The sequence below is a fragment of the Sphaeramia orbicularis genome, chromosome 8 (genome assembly GCF_902148855.1).
Source record: "Sphaeramia orbicularis chromosome 8, fSphaOr1.1, whole genome shotgun sequence".
NCBI lineage: Eukaryota > Metazoa > Chordata > Actinopteri > Kurtiformes > Apogonidae > Sphaeramia > Sphaeramia orbicularis.
The window spans coordinates 34,487,662-34,509,152 of record NC_043964.1 but is presented as its reverse complement, the minus strand read 5'-3'; the positions used below and the strand labels follow the sequence as shown (position 1 = coordinate 34,509,152).

General features: G+C 36.1%; 1 protein-coding gene, 2 long non-coding RNA genes and 1 gene segment (V, D, J or C); 2 read left to right on the top strand and 2 right to left on the bottom strand.

Moving 5' to 3' along the window:
- Positions 1-21,491, top strand: part of LOC115424836 (uncharacterized) — a 353,136-nt gene that overhangs the window by 283,194 nt on the left and 48,451 nt on the right. The gene's annotated exons all lie outside the window — the stretch shown is intronic.
- The window catches only part of LOC115423875 (Ig heavy chain V region 914-like), a 243,074-nt gene that overhangs the window by 190,881 nt on the left and 30,702 nt on the right, over positions 1-21,491 (top strand).
- Positions 4,193-4,679, bottom strand: LOC115423894 (uncharacterized). The gene is made up of 2 exons (XR_003936018.1): positions 4,454-4,679; positions 4,193-4,353 (listed from the first exon to the last, which is right to left on the bottom strand). It is a non-coding gene; the product is annotated as an uncharacterized LOC115423894 (long non-coding RNA).
- Positions 4,740-19,736, bottom strand: LOC115423893 (uncharacterized). Its single transcript, XR_003936017.1, has 4 exons — positions 19,675-19,736; positions 16,296-16,384; positions 8,145-8,201; positions 4,740-5,363 (listed from the first exon to the last, which is right to left on the bottom strand). It is a non-coding gene; the product is annotated as an uncharacterized LOC115423893 (long non-coding RNA).

The following is a 21,491-nucleotide window of genomic DNA, read 5'->3' as shown; positions in this document are numbered from 1 at the left end:
TCTCTACCATATCTTTGCCCTCAATGGGACAGTGTTCTGGAGTTTGTGATCGTCTTGTTCACTGACGGGTAACAGACAAGTGATGTTTCCACATATGATTGTATTGCTTATCTCTCATATATTAACTGTTCATCTTATATTGCTGTTATTTGTTAGATTTTTTCTCTCATTAAAAGACCAAAAAATTAAACACAATCTTCCTTGTCATCCATCACACCCCTGCTGAACAGATTCATTTAATAACTAGAAGCACTCGGAGAGCGCAGACCTCCGCCAAGGCTGATCAGTGCCCCCCCACCCCCGTGGGCCCCCCCACCCCCGATCACCACCAAAATTTAATCATTTCTTCCTTATCCCATTTCCAACAAACCCTGAAAATTTCATCCAAATCTGTCCATAACTTTTTGAGTTATGTTGCACACTAACGGACAGACAAACAAACAAACAAACAGACAAACAAACAAACAAACCCTGGCAAAAACATAACCTCCTTGGCGGAGGTAATGAATCCATTTAACACATATTCAGTCACATGACACAACTGTGTCTTGTATTATTGTTGCCATGATTTTGATAGATGCTGAAATTAAAGCATATGTGGAAACTTTTAAAGTGCATGTAAAGAAATAATTCTGAGAACATGTAACCCACTCTTGGGTAAGTAACTCTAGTCTAGGTTCGGAAGGAGCCAAGTGTCATAAACTACTACCATAAATGAATGCAAAAAGGCAAGGTAAGTTGAAAAATCTGTAACATTTACTGACGTATCAACAAGTCAGTATACAATTGTATAGAAAATACATAGAAACACAAAAATAAAAGAAAAATAAAGAAAATAAAAAATGGGCCCTTTGAAATAAACAAGTTGTAGTTTGTCAGTCTGTCAGTCTTCCCTTGAAATGTCTGTTGTGATCACTTAGAGTTTGTCAATGTCTTTTAAGTGTTTCTTTCCTTTAAAATGTTCCTGCGACGTTCAAAACCTGATGCTCTCATAAAAGGAATGTGTGTAACAGTCCTGGCGACTGGCACTGTCCTACCAGCAGATGGAGCACTTCTGAGTCAATCTCTGGTTCTAACTGGGAAATCCTGGTTCCAGCTGGAGATCCTGGTTCCGAATGAATCACTCCGGGAGGCTCACCATCAATGGATAAGAATCTTCAAAGTGGTCCCAACTCTGTCCTTAGACCTGACCAAGGTAATAGAAGTGAAAAGACGGGGTTTTCCGATTCCCCGACGTCTTCTTCTGTGTCCACTTTCTCTGTCGCTGGGTTAGCTGACAGAAACTGCCACTTAAAACAGCCACAAATCAACTTAAAACACATTAACAATAGTTTTCCTCTCTTCCTTTCTCGTCGCCATTTCCAGATCTCCCTGCCTCACACAAGATCACGTATGAGGGCTGTTCAATAAGTTCATGGCCTCACCCAGAAATACTGGTTGTTATAATACAGGATGTTATATTCTTTCGTGATGGGACAGTGATGTTTGAACATCGATGGACCAAGTGCATTGCTGTAAATGGAGATTATGTTGAAAAATAAAATATAAATTATCATTCAGTGTTGTTCGGTTCTGGGTGAGGCCATGAACTTATTGAACAGCCCTCGTAGTTGCGTCGTGACCTGTCAATCGAGTGCAACTAGGGCGGGATATCATGTCTGATTGGCTGATCGTTCATCCCAGTTCCCTAAAGGGATATTACACACTATTTTAATGCATTAGCTCTATATTTGTTTTCCAACCTTTCTAATTTTTTTTTTTTTATATATATACCTGGTTACAGACATTTTTGCTGATGTCACTAAACACTGAAGTGAACTTTCAAACTCTCAGGCCTGTGAGGAGGAGTCAATGCAAAACTCACACCTTCCACATCTACTTATGTGACGACAGAGAAGAAAACAGACAGAAGTGGACCCATAGTTTAACATGATGGACTACAGGACAGGACTGGTACTGTTAACCATCTACTGGGCAGGTGAACAGATCTGCTTATAATAAACTAAAGGCTGTCCTTCAAATACTGGCAGCTTATTGTATTTTCTTGTTTTTATTGACAGGTGTTGATGGTCAGACTCTGACTGAATCTGAACCTGCAGTGAAAAGACCTGGAGAATCCCACAGACTGACCTGTACAACATCTGGATTCACATTCAGCAGCTACTGGATGGCCTGGATCAGACAGGCTCCTGGAAAAGGACTGGAGTGGATCGCTTGGATCAGTAGTGGTAGTGGCAGCACTACTTATTATTCCCAGTCTGTTCAAGGTCGTTTCACCATCTCCAGAGACAATGGCAGAAACCAGCTGTATCTGCAGATGAACAGTCTGAAAACTGAAGATTCTGCTGTTTATTATTGTGCACGAGACCCACAGTGACTGGAATTATTTCAGAGGCTGTACAAAATCCTACAATACTCCTATCTTTAGTTTATTGAAAAATGACAATTCAGTTGTTGATTATTGTGCTTATATTTTACATTAAGTTGTTTTCCTTCAGAGGCTAAAGGTTTCTCTTCATGTCTGAGGTTTTAAACATGTGCCAACACTAAATATATTAAAAACTCAAAAAAGCAAAACCTTCATTTGGGTGGTTATTCAGTTGTCACATAAAAGGAAACACACAAATAATATAAAAAAATATGTATTAAAATACTCTCATTTTAAGTTCAGTTCTAACAAATTTGTTAGGTCTCTGTCCATATATATTCAGACCAACAGTTAATTCACCAACAAATATAGTGACAATATATGAGTATACATTAAAAAAAAAAGTATGAGGCAGATAAAATGAATAACAATAATAAATCAGAGCAATAAATCAATAAATATAACTGGGTAAATTTTTCTCAACATTTTCTCTACTCAACCAAAGGATTTAAATTCCACTTATAATATTGTAAAAAAAAAAAAAAAAAAAAAACATTTTCAGCAGTGATATCTTCACACATAGCACATTAATGAACAATAGGAATAATGAGAATAAGGCATATATTTTTTAAATAAAATTCAAACTGCTTTAAGATTTTATACAAGTGACCATCAATAAATGGTGTATGTGTCTTCCATTTAAGTATGTGCTCAGTAATATGCAAATATAGAATGTGTCATCTATGTAAATGTGTAACTGTACTTTAGTTATAAGGAAGTGACGTGTGTTTGTGTCAGTCAGAGGAGATCCCTTCAGTTCATCTTCATCATCAGTCATGTTCTCTGTAGCTCTGATACTGCTGTTGGCATCTGGATCCTGTGAGAAACTGTGACTTTACTAAACACATGGTAAACATGTATCGGTCAGATGAATGATGGAGATAATGTTGGTTTGTGTTTCCACAGGTGTGTACAGTATAGACCTGATCCAGCCAGACTCAGTGGTCCTGCAGTCTGGACAGACTTTGACCATCAGCTGTCAGGTCTCTGGTTATTCTCTGACTGACGACAGCTATGCAACAGGTTGGATCAGACAGCATGAAGGAAAACCAATGGACTGGATTTTCCACATGCGGGGTGGAGGAACCCTTCGCCAGAATGATGCTTTTAAAAATAAATTTAGCTTCAGCAGGGACACATCTGCCAGAACAGTAACTATTACAGCACAAAACCTACAGCCTGAAGACACAGCTGTTTATTACTGTGTACGTCAGCCCACCCACAGTGACACAAACACTAACAGACCTGCACAAATACCCAGCAGCCACTGCAATACCAGAGAAACTATGAACAAAGTGAACTGTATAAATCATAATATGAGTGCCTGATGCTTTCACCTCAGCTTCAAGTCTGGGAAATGTGATGAAGACAGTATATATTTGTTATGTGAAAATGATGTCATCAAAAAGAAAATAACTAGTCCTATAACTAGTAACAGTTTGAATAACATGGTACTCTTTTTTTGCAGCTCAAAAATGGCAAAGTAAACACCAGTAACAGCTGTTACCAAATGATTCAAAAGTACAAAGAAACAAAATAAAATAAAATCATGTTAAAAAAAAAAAAAAAAACCTGTACATATTATGCACCATATTTCTGCTTTTTTCAAAACTGAAAAGATTAATGAATGGATCTTAGTCACAGAACAAGTTCACTTAAGTGTTTTTTCCTGCAAAAAGGAGGAGTCAATGCAAAACTCCAAAGCCCTCTGTTAGGACTGGAAGTACGAAATCTGGACCCAAAAGCACGACCAGCAGACAAAAATACAATTAAGTTGTGTTTATTAAACACAGACAGGGAATACAGTTCACATAAAAAGGTTTTGGGGAAATCCTCAGTGAATGGTCTAATTGGATTTGTCTCAACGTCTGAATCCAAAGGAGGAAACCCACGGCCCGGGTCAGGAGCACACGAGGGGAACCCGACTAGGAGAAAACAGAAGAGCGTCAGGGGACAGACCAGGTCATACACAGGGAGACTAGCAGACAGGCAACAGTACATAGGGGAAAAGGCAGGATCACGTACCATGAATCCGCGCAAAAAGGTCGAACACGGGAGTGGCTGATCAGGCTGAAGTACAGACAGGGGGTCAGGCAAATCTCAGGAGTCGAGGAACAATCCAGGTCAGAAACAGACAGGCAAACAAACAGGCTCTGAAGAACGCTGGTAAGTAGACACACCAAAAAGGAGGAATACGAACTGGCACAGGACAGGGGAAAACACAGGGCTTGTATACACAGGAGGGAGGGAAGACAATGAGACACAGGTGGAACAAATCAAGGCGGGGACAGGTAATCAACACAGGTGACACAGTCAGGGAAGGGAAGCAAAGACACCAGACATGACACAAGAGGAGAACTTAACAAAATAAGACAGGAAATGACAGACAACATAAAAGACAGACAAATCCAGACACAGTCTGGGAGCTGACATGACACCCTCTACCTCTACTTATCTGACTGCAGGACTCATACTAGAGAACAGTTGAACATGATGGACTGTAGGACAGGACTGCTGCTCTTAACTATCTGCTGGGAAGGTCAAGATATTCACCTGTCTGAAAAAAATGTTGTAGCTCAAAAAAACAAGCAGCTTATAGACACTGACTGTTTTCTTGTTTGTCTTCACAGGTGTTGATGGTAAGACTCTGACTGAATCTGGACCTGCAGTGAAAAGACCTGGAGAATCCCACAGACTGACCTGTACAACATCTGGATTCACATTCAGCGACTACCGGATGAGTTGGATCAGACAGGCTCCTGGAAATGGACTGGAGTGGATCGCTGCTATCCGTTATGACAGTAGCACTTACTATTCCCAGTCAGTTCAAGGTCGTTTCACCATCTCCAGAGACAACGGCAGAAACCAGCTGTATCTGCAGATGAACAGTCTGAAAACTGAAGATTCTGCTGTTTATTATTGTGCTCGACACCCACTGTAAGACACAGTAACAAGACAGTCATACAAAAACAGCCACAACTACCAGTAACACTGAGATCAGGATATAAAACCATATTAACCTTGCAATGATCATTTTAAAACTGCATTTCAATAACTAGGCAGTCATTCAAATCTCAACTTTAAAAACACACAATTAGGCTGAATAAGTTATAAAATACACTAGGGAACAAATTTCAAAGTTTTGCTGAAGCCTTCACAACAATGTGCAGTATTAAAATAAAACAGTGATCCTGAGTTGAATAAAGGTGATACTCATTTAATATAGCAGCAAGAAAAAACCTAAACAACTCCAATCAATAAACAAAATGACACCACTACTGAAAATGTCAACAGAGTAATCAGTTTTCCAAACGGATTTGAACTATTTAGATCTATTTTGCTTTCATTTTTACACATTTTAATACAGAGGAGATGTTATGATTGTCATTCGCCACAGAAAAATAAATAGTGCCCAATGTAATTATTCATGTCTTAGTCTTGCTTAGTTTTATACAACGTTGCATTTTACGGTGTATGCTTCTGCAAAATCCAATGAAAATAACATTTTCGTATTTTAACAATTGTGAATTATGATCAGTTGACACAACTAACGTCTGTAACAGTGAAGCCAGATCAATGTCTGACCTTCACCTGCAGGTCAAGGTTATACAGCTACTACATAGAGAGGCTGCAGGAAAAGAACTTGAGTCTAGTATGACCCCAGAACAGTTACTGCACATACTATGAAGATTATCGAACCCTGGAAAGTCTGAGCCATTAAATCCCTGCCAGAAAATTCCCGTTCTTTGAAATTTGAGACTTTATTGGTCCTTCTGAACAACTAAAAAATGTTGTTTTCAAATTATATTAATATTAATTTCCATATATGAGTTTCAATTTTGTATTATATTTGATACATCGGGTCTCAATGCTCAAATATTCTTATTTTTGAACAAACAAAAACATAATACTAGAAAATGCCCCCCCAAATTTAATCATTTGTTTCTTGTGTCACTATCAACATTTCATGAAAATTTCATCCAAATCCATCCATAACTTTTTGAGCTATCTTGCTAACAGACAAACAAACAGACAAACCCCTTGGTGGAGGTAATAACACAAACATGTCTAACAAATTGGGAATTCCTTTTCAAAATTACTGTTGGACTAGTAAGTATCCATTCTTCTATAAAATCTTCTGCATTTAAGCTTACTGTGTTTCAGGTTGTGTTTTTGAAATCATATCCTTCTGTTTATGCCCATACATCAAGTTATTCAAGCAGCAGCCTTCCGCAGTTTCATTCAGCTGGTAGCTAATGTGCGGAATGTTTTTTGTTTCTGATATTTTAAAAAATAAAACTCTAATGTTTGTATAAAATGCTGTAAGGCTACTATACCTGGCCTGAAGACATGATTGAACACACATTAACAGTCTTTCCTCAGGAAGTTTGCCGTCATCAATGGCTTGTCAACAAATGCGCGAGTATTACAGGATACAGATTTTACGACAGTTGTTACAGACAATACCATTTCTTGACTTTAGGGGGACCCCACGAGCAAAAGTTCCATGGTGTTTCTTTAAGCATTAGTTCAAACTGAACTGAAGATGAAGGTTTTTAAAGAGTTATAAAAGGTTTTAGAATTTTTTTTTTTTTTTTTGTAATTATATATCATCAAAAACTAGACTGTATCAATCACCACATACTTAAAAGCTCCATTCATAAGACAGATCTTCTGTTGTATGTCAGTGATGGAAAACACCTTTTGGCAAATGCAATGAGCTAAGCTACTGGTAATTTTTATATTGAGACAAGCTGATATTAAATCAGAGCTCAGTGTCTATTGTGAGCTCATGTCTTGGTTTCATTATCAGTGTCACTTACAGTGTTTTGTGAAATATCAAAAGTATGTCATCATCTAACTGCAAAACAAATATACCTACAGGTAAAAATAAGATAATCTGAACCTGATCTTTTTAAAGACGCTGCAATAACTACAGTAGGGTCTTTTAATACTGTTTATGTTCACTGTTTATGCTTTGTACAGATTATATATATATTTTTTAGGCTACATTGTTATTATTGTATGTAAAGCTTTATATTATATTGTCGTACTTGTATCTATGCTTTGTTTTTAAATTATCTGTCAATTGTTTTATGTAATGTCTTGGTTTATATTCTGTATTAAGTGTCGTCTGTTTACCTGCCCAGGGATTGCAGATGCAAATTAGCTCTTAGCTAACTCTGGTGCAATCATGTGACCGTACAATGTCCCTGTCAAATAAAGAATAAACTAAACCTGAACCTGCACCTGAGTGATTCATAAAAATAAGGAATAAATAGTTGGTCCAATTGTTTTTATTTATATTACAAACTCTCAACAACAGGGGTACCAAAACCATCGACAAATCCACAGACTGTATCACTCACCAAGGCTCTGAGCAGTATTTCATGTCAGTAGCACATTTAAAAAAACTGTTGGTGAATGTCGGAAAAAACAAAAAAAAACACTATGGAACTAAATCCCACTTAACTAACAAAGGAAATGGAGACAAAATACAACCCTTTACCCACCTAAACTAAACTAAACAAGGAGAAAACGTGTCATCTAACAAAATATCTTTTTGCCCCTGTCAAATTTATGTGTGTATAATTTACAAATATTTACAACTAAATCTGAACAGAAATCACAAGCTATGGAAACACATGTGGATGACAGTGTTTAGGTTTGGTGACAGGCGAGGCCTCCAGCTGTGGCATGTGTTATCAGTCCTCACCCAATCCACTGCAGCTTCTGGAACCACAAGCAAACTAAAGCAAAGTTAGGGCTCCTCCTGCAGGTAGAGAGGAGAAAAACACACATGAACAGCAAAATACACAACTCACTGTTATTCATACATAGAAACTGTACACTGTGGATGTGGACACCTCCCACAGCTAAAAAGCTTTCACTTCTGTTTTTTCCCCTTTTCCTTTACTGGTATTTTTGACATTACTGATGGGATTCTACAAAGACTTTACTGATCCCACTGTGGGGAAACTTCAGTGTTTAAGCAAAACCGTTTTCAATTTCAGACACTGTTTGAGACACTATTAGGTTTTAATCCAGTGTTTTTCAACCTTGGGGTCCAGACCCCACATGGGGTCACCTGAAATTTCTAGTAACTGATAAAAAATATAAAATATAAACTTACTAATAAAAATGTATGGTGAGTTGAGGGAGACAATCACAATACATAAAAGACAAAACTAACTGAAGCTGAAACTGAAGCACTGTGGTACTGTTTATCTTTCAAATGTTCATTGTGGTCGGTTTCAGATGCTGCAGCTCTTTCATAATTCATAGTTTGAGTTCTTGTTTGTTCAGTATTAATTGTCAGCCTTTTAAATCCAAGCTGGACTGACTGTACATATCCTGACCAAGGAAAATAAAAATCTCACTTTGTGCAGTAATCTACACCTGGCTTTTCTGCCTCGTCCATAATAATATACATTATATAGACTAAATGTCATCTAAAATTCATGTTTATTTGCAACATAGTATAGTTGTGTTTTTCAACCTTGGCATCAGGACCCCACATGGGGTCGCCTGGAATTCAAATGGGGTCGCCTGAAATTTCTAGTAATTGATAAAAAATTAAAAGTTACAAATAAAAATGTACATTATGTAGCCTAAATGTTACGGAAGCGTATTGCATTCACAAAAAAAAATAATTTCGGCTTTGTTTTTCTGAATTAATGAGATAATTATCTCATAATTACGAGAAAAAATAAGTTAAAAAAAAAATCGGCGCTGTTTTTCTGAGTTTATGAGATACTGTTTCCTGAAAAAAAAAAAAAAAAGCTCTGTTTTTATGAGTTTATGAGATACTGTTTCCTGAAAAAAAAAAAAAAAGCTCTGTTTTTATGAGTTTACGAGATACTGTTTTCCGAAAAAAAAAAAAAAAAAAGCTCTGTTTTTATGAGTTTACGAGATACTGTTTTCCGAAAAAAAAAAAAAAAGCTCTGTTTTTATGAGTTTACGAGATACTGTTTTCCGAAAAAAAAAAAAAAAGCTCTGTTTTTATGAGTTTATGAGATACTGTTTCCTGAAAAAAAAAAAAAAGCTCTGTTTTTATGAGTTTACGAGATACTGTTTTCCGGAAAAAAAAAAAAAAAAGCTCTGTTTTTATGAGTTTACGAGATACTGTTTTCTGAAAAAAAATAAAATGTGGCTGTGTTTCTCTGTCAGTGGGACAGTGGTCCCTGGTCCAGGCAGGAGCTCCTTCTATCTGTGCTGCTGAAAGCCTCTCGGGGGAGCGTGAAGTTGTTTCCGTTCTCGTAACCGGTTCCGATTACGGATCATGGAACTAGTTTCGTTCACAGAAATCAGAACCAAGCCCCGCTTCGTGCACGGATCAAGCCCTTCAAGCACACCGGCGCTCGGAGCCTGTAACCCGGCTTCCTGACAGGGCACGACCGCGGTGATGGGAGCTGGCATTAATGAAGTCAAATAAAATGACATTCACCAGCATTAAAGAAAATATACACAGCAGAAGAGTGCAAATGTGTATTCATTTATTTGTCAGACCTGATGGAAAGCATTAGTCAGAACTAGATCCATGGAGGAGCGGCTTGGTGTACCGGTTCGTCCCCCCTCCAATAACTTTCCATCAGGTCCAGGTGGACAGCTATCCGCTCCCCGGTGTGTAAGCCGGACTGGAGCGGGTGGACGGAGCAGCTCAACTCGACAGAACCCCGGCGCTCGGAGCCTGTAGCCCGGCTTCCTGACAGGACAGGACGCAGTGATGGGAGTTGGCATTAATGAAGTCAAATAAAATGACATTCACCATGATTAAAGAAAATATGCGTCTTGGTGTCCCGGTTCACCCCCCACCCCCGGACAGCTTTCCATCAGGTCCAGGTGGAAAGCTATGGGGGTGGGGGGTGAACCGGGGCACCAAGAGCTCCTCCACGGATCTAGTTCTGACTAATGCGTTCCATTAGGTCCGACAAATAAATGAATACACATTTGCACTCTTCTGCTGTGTATATTTTCTTTAATGCTGGTGAATGTCATTTTATTTGACTTCATTAATGCCAGGACCTGGAGTACGCTGCTGACACCATCCTGCTCAGCACATCCTACAGTCAGCTGACAGATGCTCTGGGCAGTTACAGTGAAGAGGCACAGAAGCTTGGCCTCCAAGTGAACTGGACAAAAACCAACCTCATGCATGTCAGTGATGGGCCAGATCCACCTCCCTTGCAGCTTAGTAATGACATTGTAGAACCTGTCAAGAGCTTTGTGTATCTGGGGTGATGACAGACAACGGGGACCTAAAACCAGAGATTACCCACAGAAGGGCCCTGGCAGCATCAGCTCTGATGTCTCTCTGGAAACCACTGTGGCGGAACCAGACCATCTCACGCAGGACGAAGCCCCGGATCTACAACTCTGCCGTCCTCTCCATCCTGCTCTATGGCTCGGAAACACGGCCCTTAAACCAGACTCTGGCTGCCAGAATAGATGGCTTTGATAGCAGGGCTCTCAGAACCATCGAAAACATCAGGTGGCCCCAGCGGGTTTCCAATCAGGTGCTTGGAGCCCGCACACGCCAGCCCAAAGCATCCAGCCTGGCCGCGCAACGTCGCCCCCGCTGGTTCGGTCATGTCCTCCGCCTCCCTCCTGACCATCCAACAAGAGCCATCCTTCAGTTTGACCCAAAGGCCGCAGACTGGAAACGACCACAAGGCAAGTCCCGCACCCGATGGCTCGACGTCATTGCAGGCGACCTCCGACAACATGGAGTTACCATGGAGGACGCAGAGCAGCTGGCACAGGACCACCAGCCATGGAAAACACTGGTTCACCTGGTCGGCCCAATGCACCGGGACAGGACACCCGCCCCATGGCAGGAGTCCTAGTAGTAGTGGTAGTCATTAATGCCAACTCCCATCACCGCGTCCTGTCCTGTCAGGAAGCCGGGCTACAGGCTCCGAGCGCCGGGGTTCTGTCGAGTTGAGCTGCTCCGTCCACCCGCTCCAGTCCGGCTTACACACCGGGGAGCGGATAGCTGTCCACCTGGACCTGATGGAAAGTTATTGGAGGGGGGACGAACCGGTTCACCAAGCCGCTCCTCCATGGATCTAGTTCTGACTAATGCTTTCCATCAGGTCCGACAAATAAATGAATCCACATTTGCACTCTTCTGCTGTGTATATTTTCTTTAATGCTGGTGAATGTCATTTTATTTGACTTCATTAATGCCAACTCCCATCACCGCGGTCGTGCCCTGTCAGGAAGCCGGGTTACAGGCTCCGAGCGCCGGTGTGCTTGAAGGGCTTGATCCGTGCACGAAGCGGGGCTTGGTTCTGATTTCTGTGAACGAAACTAGTTCCATGATCCGTAATCGGAACCGGTTACGAGAACGGAAACAACTTCACGCTCCCCCGAGAGGCTTTCAGCAGCACAGATAGAAGGAGCTCCTGCCTGGACCAGGGACCACTGTCCCACTGACAGAGAAACACAGCCACATTTTATTTTTTTTTCGGAAAACAGTATCTCGTAAACTCATAAAAACAGAGCTTTTTTTTTTTTTTTTCCGGAAAACAGTATCTCGTAAACTCATAAAAACAGAGCTTTTTTTTTTTTTCCGGAAAACAGTATCTCGTAAACTCATAAAAACAGAGCTTTTTTTTTTTTTCGGAAAACAGTATCTCGTAAACTCATAAAAACAGAGCTTTTTTTTTTTTTTTTTTTCCGGAAAACAGTATCTCGTAAACTCATAAAAACAGAGCTTTTTTTTTTTTTCGGAAAACAGTATCTCGTAAACTCATAAAAACAGAGCTTTTTTTTTTCTCCGGAAAACAGTATCTCGTAAACTCATAAAAACAGAGCTTTTTTTTTTTTTTCGGAAAACAGTATCTCGTAAACTCATAAAAACAGAGCTTTTTTTTTTTTTTTTCGGAAAACAGTATCTCGTAAACTCATAAAAACAGAGCTTTTTTTTTTTCAGGAAACAGTATCTCATAAACTCATAAAAACAGAGCTTTTTTTTTTTTTTTCAGGAAACAGTATCTCATAAACTCAGAAAAACAGCGCCGATTTTTTTTTTTTAACTTATTTTTTCTCGTAATTATGAGATAATTATCTCATTAATTCAGAAAAACAGAGCCGAAATTATTTTTTTTTGTGAATGCAATACGCTTCCGTAAAATGTTGCCTAAAAGTAATGTTTATTTGCAACATATTATAGCAAACTATTACACAATCAAAAACAAATTAATTTTAGCCAAAAAATAAAGTCTCTGTTTTGAATGTCTGGGGTCACCTGAAATTTCTAATAATTTATTTTTAAAAAATTTAAAAATTAAAACTTACTAATAAAAAATTACGTTATATAGTCTAAATGTCCTCTAAAATTAATGTTTACTTGTAACATATTATAGCAAACTATTACACAATCAAAAACAAATTAATTTTAGCCAAAAAAAAAAAGTCTCTATTTTGAATGTCTAGGGTCTTCAGAAATTTGTGATGTTAAAATGGGGTTACGAGCCCAAAAAGACTGGGAACCACTGCAGTATAGCAAACTATTACATGATCAAAAACAAGTTAATTTTTGCAAAACATTCTGGGGTCACCAAAAATGTATGTCGTTAGAATGGGGTTATGAGCCAAAAAAGGTTGGGAACTACTGTTTTAATCTCTGGTCTTTTTTTAATCACTGTGTATTGTGTCTGTATTGTGTGTTTTATGCAGATTTATGGTATTTGACTAAAGTGTTTCTATCTTATAATTTAATCCTGCTTTTAGATGTAAAGCACTTTGGTCTTCATGTTGTTGTAAAGTGCTATATAAATAAATTTTGATTGACTGATTGAATTTCAGATTTCAACTCATCAGACCCAAGAACAGTTTTCTGCTTTGTCTCAGTCCATTTTAAATGAATACCAATGGAATAAAGGGATATGACACTTGTTGGATCAATAATGTCTGTGAATATACGTTACTCATTTTTATTTTTATTTTTATTTTTTTATTTATTTATTTTTTGCTGTTACCAGAAATCCCACATATAAGAGAAGACTTCCATCTAACCACTCAACCCCTATATTATAAGTATCAGTCCATAAAACCATTATTATAAGGAAAAAAAATGCAGAATTACACACAGTAACCTTTAACACACTGAACACACTTAACCATTGTGGACCCCCCCCTGCCCTGTCCAGAGGCATGAATGAGGATCTGAGGGAGATTTCTTTATGGCGATTTGCAAAAGTAATTTTTTTTTTTTTTTTTTTTTTTTTTTTTTTTTTATGTGCCTTTGTTTTATTTGTCATTTTAAACTTTGTTACTTGTTTTATCAATTCTCTTTAATTTATTTTTCAGTTTAACTTCACTGTTGTATTTTTATGTGTATGTGTATTTTGTGAATATTAAATGCACACAACTGTACTGTACTGTAGAGTAATGATTTTGGGTGCACATAAATAAAGTTAGATTTCTGCATTTCCGCTCAGTTTTCCTTGTAAGAGTCATCCAAAGAGGCCTTGTTAGCCTCACTGCTGGATAACAATCAGTGGAAAGGAAAAGAAAAAGTAATGGAAAACTACTGCATTTACCTGGTCTGTAAACCTGTTGTATGAATTAGATAGATAGATAGATAGATAGATAGATAGATAGATAGATAGATAGATAGATAGATAGATAGATAGATAGATAGATAGATAGATAGATAGATAGATAGATAGATAGATAGATAGATAGATAGATAGATAGATAGATAGATAGATAGATAGATAATTTATTAATCCCGAGGGAAATTCAAGTATTCAGCAGCACAAGAAGACAAAAAACAGACAAACCAAACCAAAACAAAACAGTAGGTTAGTAACCAGGTTTATAATATATATAATAATTATTATAATTAAATACAAGTATAGCTTCTCTAGGACAATATAGCATTTACAATGTATGTACGCAAAGCATTCATATTCTTATTCATCAAGCTAAAATGGCTAAAAAAAAAAAAAAAGAAAAGAAAAATGACAGAAACATTGAAACCATACTGACAAATGCCAGTGATGTGAAATGTTATGGAAAAATAGGTGAAGACTTCCATCTAGTGGCAAAGTGGGAAAGTAGTTACCTTCTGTATGATTCATGTCTTCAGTGTCTTTAGTTGAACATTTACAATCATTGTAAAAGTAAAATAAACAAATGGTAAAAGGAGTTTTACAGAATATAAAATGTCAGAATGTAAAATAAGTTTAATCTTAATTTTTATCTGACTGTATAACTGTGTAAAAGATGAGGAGTAAATGCTATGTCTCGATGTCTTTCATTTATATTTACTTCAGTTCAACCTTTAGAGGACAGACCAAACAACAGACAAATAATACTGAATATGACCAAATGTGTAACTTTTCTAATGCTTTCACTGCTTTCTGGTAAATACAACACAAACTTAGTTCTGTATTCTACTTTCATTTTGGTTTTGGATGTGCTCTGACATACACATGCTTTTGTGTCCAGGTTTATACAGACAGACTGTGAGTGAGTCTGAGGCAGTGGTAAAACAACATGCTCTGACTCAGTGAGTGTAGTCAGAGTTGTTCAGATCCCTCTTATCTCTTACCTATTTTTCTGTTTCTAACGCATTAGCTTTAAGGGTTACATGTTCAGTTACTGCTTAATATATACAACCCACTGACAGCTAACATTAAATATGTGCCTATTCTCCAATTACAGACTAATTTCTCTGCTTCCATGGTTCTCAAACAAGCTTTGCTCCTTGGTTTAATAATTTTTCACTGAAAATGAATGAATTAATTAACCTCTTGAGACCCAGGAAAGTACAAGTTTTGGCTTTTTAATTGCCTATATTGTAAACATCACAATGCAACAGTTTTGTTTTGTTTTGTTTTGTTTGTTTTGTTTTGTTTTGTTTTGGATGCATTTTTTTTTTTTTTTTTTTTTTAGTTTTGTTTTGTTTTTTTTGTTTTGTTTTTTTGTCTTTATGGCATGACCTTTGTGGTGGACAGTTTTTTTTTTTTTTGTTTTTTTTGTTTTTGTTTTTTTTTTATAAAGCTGTGAAACTCTTGCACAGAAAACCCATAGCTTGGTCTTAGTATAGCTTCATATTAAACAGGAAAACCTCAATACAAGGATGGATAGGTTATATAATGTACATTTTTATTAGTAAGTTTTAATTTTTTTTTCAATTACTAGAAATTTCAGGCGACCACATTTGAATTTCAGGCGACCCCATGTGGGGTCCCTACCCCAAGGTTGAAAAACACTACTATACAATGTTGCTAATAAACATTAATTTTAGACAACATTTAGTCTATATAATGTATATTATTATGGGCAGAGGCAGAAAAGCCAGGTGTAGATTATTGCACAAAGTGAGAATTTGATTTTCCTTGGTCAGGATATGTACAGTCAGTCCAGCTTGGATTTACAAGGCTGACAATTAAAACTGAACAAACAAGAACTCAAACTATGAATTATGAAAGAGCTGCAGCATCTGAAACCGACCACAATGAACATTTGAAAGATAAACAGTACCACAGTGCTTCAGTTTCAGCTTCACAGTTTGTCATATAATTTATGTATTGAGATTGTCTCTGTCAACTCACCATATATTTTTTTATTCATAAGTTTTTATTTTACTTTATTTTATTTTATTTTTATTTTTATCAATTACTAGAAATGTCAGCTGACCCCATTTGGACTATACTAACTATCCTTTCTCTATATGAAAATGTGTTACTCCAAACACCTTTATATTCACATAAAAAGGCACAACGTAAAAAGCAAAGTGTGTACTGTTGTAACTCACAAACCAAACAAAAACTGTGCTGACACAATAATGTATAATACTCAAAATTATGAATGATTAAAAGGGTTTTGGACATGAACAATGTTTCCATACCTCCTAAAAGTCATGCTGTGTAGAGGAAGATCCAACTTCTCAGTATTAAGCAGCCATGCCTCTGTTTGGTTGGTTTTAAAACTGGAAATCTGTCAGTGTGGACCACTCGTGTTAAAATATGATTCTTGTAATGAAATCTGTTCATAAGGTCTAGGGTAGGTGGGAGCAGGGTGTATGTAATATCATATCAGTTAAAAAAATACCATAAAACATTAAATAAATTTAGAATTAGTTTAGTTACTTTAACCCATAAAGACTCAAACAGCCACCGATGACCAAAAACATCTACTGATCTAAACTGTTTAATACATGTTGATCCACTAATCCTATCAATCCATGCAAATAATTGGTGTAAAATACAGTTTGTCATCTTTTCATGGTTTCATGGTTTTCATGGTAATCAGATATGACCCATTTGGATGTTCAGAGGCTCCATAGTTACTGTGGAAACACTGTCATCTTCTACAACATTGATTCACCAGTAAAACCCATGGAGTTGGATCAATGACAGTGGATGGACACCTTTGGTTTATGTTGAATTAATGATATGTTTTGCTGAAAGAGTTGCTTTTTATTTTTTTTTCTGTTTTTACTGTAATAACCCTCAACTTTAATCTGAGCTATAATGAACTATATGATTAGTAAATTTAATATTGGAAAACACCTGATTTTCACTGAAAAAAATACAAAATAAAGAAGATCATATTACAATTAAATGGTGATTAAGCATTTAAGAAACGTTAAATATGGAGAAAAATCCATTTGAGAACTGCCACAAAAGTAACACTGGGTCTTTATGGGTTCATAGCTAATGTCATACAGATTCAATTAAGAATATGCAAAATTCCGATGTGTTTTTTTTTTTTTTTTTATAATTGATTCATTTAATGACAGATCGTTATTCTTATACAGTGTAAAGTGGGTTAATCACAGTATATTACATATATGCAGTTTTACGTGTCATTGATGGATCATATTCAAACCCTTATTATTATTCCTTCTCTTGAATATAACAAAAAAGCTACATTTACACATTTTTTTTTAACAGTAATTACAACAAAAGTTATTTTGACTTTGAGTGAAAGCACCTCTGGTTGTGATGTTATGTATTATGGTGGTTTTGGCTATTCCACTGTATGTTTTCCAAAAATCTGTCAGCAACGATTCACAGCACATTAACATAAACCACCGCTTTGATTTAAGTCTGAACATTTTCTAGACTTGGTAAACAGACAGGATAGTGTTTATATATCACTCATATTACTGTACAATGGACTTTTTAATTAGAGGACCAAATCAGAGAATTAAAATAAGACCTTTTTTTTAATTGCATTTTCCAGGTTGTTAAAAACACCAACTATTAACTGTATTTTACAAAAACACAATAAAACCTGAAATGGTTAAACTGTAAAATAAAATAGAGGATAAAAAGATTTTCATGTCATAATTTTAAGAAATTACACAAATATGAAACCAGTTTTCCTATTGAGTGAAAACTCACATGACACATTAAATATGAGTTTTTGTATTGGTATTTGCCAGTGTGGCTGGAGTGGGATGGGGTAGTCACAGTGATATATGGTACAACAAAAACCTGTGCTGAACTGAAGCACAAACAACACTGATGATGATTCACAAAGTAAATTTAATTTTACTACAAAAGAAATGACAAAGTGATCTGTCAAACCATGTCATGTAAACTAAAGTTAATGTTACTTGTTATATTATGGTGTTTATATTATATGTTTGTGTGTCCTGACAGTCAGTGTGCAGGGGGAAGTTTTTGTCTAGCATTGTGCTGGTGTGTACAACAACTACCACAGTGATACAATCTGCCACAAAAACCTGCCATCGATTCCACTGCTTCTTGTATTCCAAAAGAGTTCTCCTCAAGAGAGCAGGGATTAAAAAAAGGATGGCATTAATTAATTAATTCATTCATTCATTCATTCTTTCATTCATTTTCCGAAAGTTTGATGATAATGGATTATAATATCCAGTATGCAGCATGCATTTCATTGCATGATTCAGTAAACATTCACTCTTTTGATGTTTATTTTGATGCCAAATTTCATTAGTTTTAGTTATTAGATGGTAAATGTGTTTGAGGAATCGGCATTTTAAGAACAGAGATAAGGGTTTAATATGAGTAAAAATGAATTTTCTGTAACTACACACACATATTAACACAGTTGTTTCAACCATTGTTTAAAAAGTCTCATTTTCTAATGCACAGTAAATTGCAAATGCTAAAATTATAAAGAAAATACATATTAAAATTAGTTATCTAGAGACATTTGTTTCTTTATTCATCAATCAAATCTATAAGCAATTTTTTTTTTTTTTTATTGTTACATACTGTCTTTTGCTCTCAAATCTCTTTTTTGGTGCAAATCTGTTCCATTTGATTGATGAATAAAGAAACAAATGTCTCTCCATTATCACTGGGATAACCCCCCCCCCCCCCCCCCCCCCCCCAAAAAAACAAAACAAAAAAAAAAGTAGTTTTAATGAAACTTAAATGCACCTAAAATTAAACCAGTTTTTAAACCTATAACGACCCAGTGTTACTTTTGTGTCAGTTCCCAAATTAATTTTTCTGTGTATTTAACCTTTCTTTCTTTTATTACGTATTATTCATCACCATTTATTATAATTTTATCCTCTGTATTTTACATGGTTCTGTGTAAATTGTGGATTTTCCTGTGTTCAATTTCTTACATTAATTTAGATGTTCATGTACACTCAAAGTAAGTTTAAAGTTTATTATATCAAAACAGAGAAACCTGAAAAAAGTGACTTTTTTAAATAAAATCTCTCATTAACTGAACATAAACCCAGTGTGTCCATCCACTGTCATTGATCCAACTCCATGGGTTTTACTGGCGAATCAGTGTTGTAGAAGATGACAGTGTTTCTACGTTCACTACGGAGCCTCTGAACGTCCAAATGGGTCATATCTGATGACCACGAAAAGATGACAACCTGCATTTTACATAAATTATTTACATGTATTGATAGGATCAGTGGATCAGCAGGTATTAAACAGTTTACATCAGTAGATGCTTTTGGTCATCAGTGGATGTTTGGGTCTTTATGGGTTCAATCCACACTAAAAATATTTCTATTCACATGCCCATGATAGTTGTAAAACTATTCTTATTACACTGTAAGTCTGTTTCCTATTCTTACGATCATTTTAATAATTAATTAAATATCCAGTGACTTCATTTAATAACTGCAACCATTAACTCAGTGCTTTTAATCTAATTACAGTTTTCACGGCTTTAATGTCTAATCATTTTGTTTTTATTGTAGTCCTTATGTTGTTTTTCATCATGTAAAGTACACTTTATACCATAAATAAACCTTTTCTTACCTTGCCTTGCTAGAGAAAGATTAACCGTGTATGAGATGAGAGGTTTTTGGCTGAGGACTCACTACTGTGTATGACTGGGGTCACAGTGATATAAGGCGATACAAAAATCCTGAACTGAAATGAGCGGAACTGAAACCAAAAGTCACTCATTTTGAAAACATACTCAAAATGTTAGTTGACTGAAGAGGATTTGATGACTTTAGATTAATTGGCTTAGAGCATGAACAGTTCTTTTACAGAAATGATACTTAACACAGTGTAAGATTCAATCTTTGTATGTCCTGGCAGTCAAATTTCAGGGTTCAGTTTTTGTTCCGGGTTATACTACAGTGCAGTACAGCGGCCACAGCGATATATGCTACGACAAAAACCGTCCAATTTAAAGGAAATGGTGTGAATGACGTTGACAGAAAATAAATAAACACTGGGTCTCATAAGCCATGTGTAGGTTGTGTGTAGTGTGTCATGAAAACTAGGTGAATGTCATAAGTTAAGTTAAAGTCATCTTTTACCAGACATACAAAGGAACTGGCCAAATGTTTCTCCTAGTCCACACATAATATCAAAAAAGGTAAACAATAATTATCCTGTATATACAAGTTTATTCATATACATACATATACACATACATAATATGTATAGATATGCATGTATGAAATAATGAATTATATTATAAATGTACTTCTTAACCCTAAAAGACCAACAACTACTACTATACCTACAACTATTTTATTTCTCTACAACAAGCGTCTCCAAAGCAATTTGCTGTCATTCATTATTTTACTATCCTCTGCATTTTACATTTTTCAGTGAAAATCATGTGTTTTCAATATTTAATTTACAGATCAAATTGTTTTTCATAAATGCTCGGAGCAAATGTAAAGGTTATTATATCCAAACAGACAAAACCTAAAATATATTGTGAAATAAATGTAAAAACAACTGTCTCTAAGAGTCTATAGAGCCTCTGACTGTCTTCTAGAAAAGCTAACAAATGGCATTTTACTTGCATTATTTTAACCCTTTCATGCATACTGGTCACTACAGTGGACAGCTATTCTACAGATGTTCTCTTGTATATTCATGGGTTTTGTTGTTTTAGTTGCATATCAGCACCATCCCATAACACTGACATTCATACCGTTACTGTAACTCTATGTTCTTGATAAACCTGATCTGCAGTAACATGACTGAGTGTAAATCAATTGGTAATTGTTATTGTTTTCTTAAATAAAAAGTGTTTTTTTTTCTTATATTATCTCCATGAAGTGAGTAAGAACTAGTATTAGAGTATGATAAAAGGTGAGAAAACATCAGATTAGCTGCATCAAAAATGTTTTTGTTTCATTTTTTTCACACAGTATAGGGTCAAAACACAGTAATGTCCCGTCAGAGAGCGAACTTTAATTGATTGCCATTCCAACATTTATTTCAATATAAAGTAGCTCCTTGTTTTGGATAATCATTTATGGACCACCTAAAGCAAAAATGAATTTAAAAGTAAAAATGTGGGTCATTTAGCAACACTAATCTGTCAAATTGTTTCTAAAAATGTCCCGTCAGAGAGATTTCAAATACTGTGTTTTGACCCTGTATCACTTTCTGATATTGTTTTTAAATACCTGTTTCTTCACTTCAAAATTTAAACACATGGTTTCCAAATGAGTGGACATTTTTGTAACTCCATGAAAAATAGGTTAATTAAAAAAACAAAACAAAAAAACAAACAATCAATCTCGTTTTTTTCATGCCTGACGAGGAATAAAAACACTCAGGAAAAAAATCTTAACTATGGTTCTCATAATTCATGTATCAAA